This window comes from Littorina saxatilis, linkage group LG14 (genome assembly GCF_037325665.1).
Source record: "Littorina saxatilis isolate snail1 linkage group LG14, US_GU_Lsax_2.0, whole genome shotgun sequence".
Classification (NCBI taxonomy): domain Eukaryota; kingdom Metazoa; phylum Mollusca; class Gastropoda; order Littorinimorpha; family Littorinidae; genus Littorina; species Littorina saxatilis.
In genome coordinates this window covers 23,195,714-23,198,213 of record NC_090258.1, presented here as the reverse complement: position 1 = coordinate 23,198,213, position 2,500 = coordinate 23,195,714, and the positions used below count along the sequence as shown (strand labels likewise).

Sequence of the window (2,500 nt, the reverse complement as noted above, 5' to 3'; positions counted from 1 at the left end):
TCTTAATATGTGTAAATGTCAGGTGTTAATGGGTAAAGCATCTTTCACCAAGAAGTCATCCAGAATTGGTACATACGAAAAAACAATTCTGTTTCTCGCCACTTTAATGATGCAGTTCTGCAAGCTAAAAATACAACAGCAGCAACCTCGTATCCTCCCTATTATGACATACGTAGTTGGCACGAAAACCTCGTAAGGTTAACTTAAGTGTATTTTTGGCGCTCACTGAAACACCTGATGATACGAGTTTCTTCTCAGGAACTTTTTCTCATTTTAAAAAGCTGGATTTGAGCTTTTTTTTACAACATGGGCTAACAACTAAGGGAGCTAACTAATGTATTAGTCTCACAACCTCAAAATTGAGATACAAGGTTTGTGAAATACAGCTACGTTTTGTGTTCTATGCTATTGCTACTGATGCATTCTTCGTCTTATCTAGGACTTTTTATTTTTAAAATTGGATAATTGAATCAAACAACAATACCCACAATGTTTAGTATGGTTACAGTGACAACAACGGATTAGTCGTAAACAAAATCCATTGCAAATGACTGCACACATCTGATTGCTTAACATGACGAACTGTTGCCCTCCGGACTACGCATTCGGGTCCCTGAATTCAAGCCTGTTAGAACTCTGTAATAAGGAGTTTTAACCTGCTCTTGCGTTCCAATGAGCACAATGCTTTGTAAAAAAAAAGAAAATGTGTAGGTAGTAAGGTTTCAGCGTAACTGCTACGTCTTAAGGGCATAACAGAAAATTGAGATTACTTCCCCTACTTTGTGACGTCATTGCTTCATGTATGCAAAGAGTTACGCCCCTTTCTTTTTTTCTACAAAGGAAAGTGACAGACTCAATATTATTGGCATGCCCTGAACAAATTATTATTTCAGAACAGTAAAGTTCAGATACTTAGTAATTAGTAGATATCTAGTTAGGTGTACTGAAGCCTATTTGAACGTCCTGTAGACGAATTCCGGAAATAACAGTTGCTGCGGATAAAACAGGGCTAACAAAACCGCGTGACAAAATTGACCAATCACTATTGAGTTGCGTGTCTTTCACGTGCTCACTGACAACGTGGAGCAATACGCCGCTCGCTAGTGATTGGCCTACTTTGTCACGTGGGTTTGTTTGCCCTCTTTTTCTGTAGCAAAAGTTTTTTGTTTTTTTTTACCGAATATAGTCTATTTTTCAGTAATATAATGTAAATCATTTTAAATTTTGTTGTTTGTTTGATATCAACAAGGATAATTTATACAATTTGTACCGATGAATATTTCAACTTCTTGTATATCCAAATGTTCAGTAATGATATATTGTGCGAATCTCTCAAGCCGCTGTTGCAACTTCCATATAAAAGTGCAAAGACAGCTGCTTTTGGTTTTCGTGCGCTCCAAGGGATTCTGCTCACAGTGTGAACGCAGAATACATGTACAACCGATAAAGTGGCTCCCATATTTCTTTATCACAAGTTGTCTGTATTTCTGAGAAAACCCCCGCGGGTTAGGGGGAGTCCCATAATGGTTGGGACGAGAAAGAATTTACCCGATGCTATCCAGCATGTCGTAAGAGGCGACTAACGGTTCTGTTTCTCCTTTTACCCTTGTTAAGTGTTTCTTGTATAGAATATAGTCAATGATTTTAGTCAAGCAGTATGTAAGAAATGTTAAGTCTTTTGTACTGGAAACTTGTACACTACATTGGGGTGTGCACGTTAAAGATCCCACGATTGACAAAAGGGTCTTTCCTGGCAAAATTGTATAGGCATAGATAAAAATGTCCATCAAATACCCGTGGGACTTGGAATAAAGTAAAAAAAAATTCCATCTCACACGGCATTAAGTCTCAGGAAACATGAATACACGCATGCAGGAAAAAAAAAATATGGGTAGCGCCGTATGTATGGCAGCTCGCTTTCCCCGGGGAGAAAGCAGCCCGAATTTCCATGAGGGTAACCTCACTGGACTGTAAATCTTATCCAATCCAACTTGCATTCTCCCAGTAAGGTCATTGTACTACGTTGCAAGCCCCTGGAGCAATTTTTTGATTAGTGCTTGTGTGAACAAGAAACAATTAACAAGTGGCTCTATCCCATCTCCCCCCTTTCCCCGTCGCGATATAACCTTGAATGGTTGAAAACGACGTTAAACACCAAATAAAGAAAGAAAGAAAGAAATTTCTGAGAAAAAAATGTGTGCACACAATTACAAATGCTCAACTCAATAAAGTTAGAATCTAATGTTTTGTTTATGTTTGTCAGTCAGGATATTTGGGTTTTGAATTTTGAGAAATCTGTATGGTCACATATTTTCTCTCTTGTGGTTTTAAAACTGCATATAATGAACTTACCTGTGATCAAATTTGGAAATGATTCGACCCGGGGTTATTGTGTTACAACGCTTTTACCACTACATGTATTATGCTTTTTTCTTGTACGGCTTTGCCAATCCTGGATAACATTCCGCATGTTTTCTTCTAAAGTAACATTTATGATATG

General features: G+C 37.9%; 1 long non-coding RNA gene across 1 annotated transcript in view; it reads right to left on the bottom strand.

The window, feature by feature from the left end:
• Positions 1–1,801: 1,801 nt before the first annotated feature.
• The window catches only part of LOC138947379 (uncharacterized), an 87,293-nt gene continuing 86,594 nt past the window's right edge, over positions 1,802–2,500 (bottom strand). Inside the window, exon 2 of the long non-coding RNA XR_011449643.1 lies at positions 1,802–2,126. This is a non-coding gene — a long non-coding RNA (uncharacterized lncRNA). The remainder of the gene's footprint in view (positions 2,127–2,500) is intronic.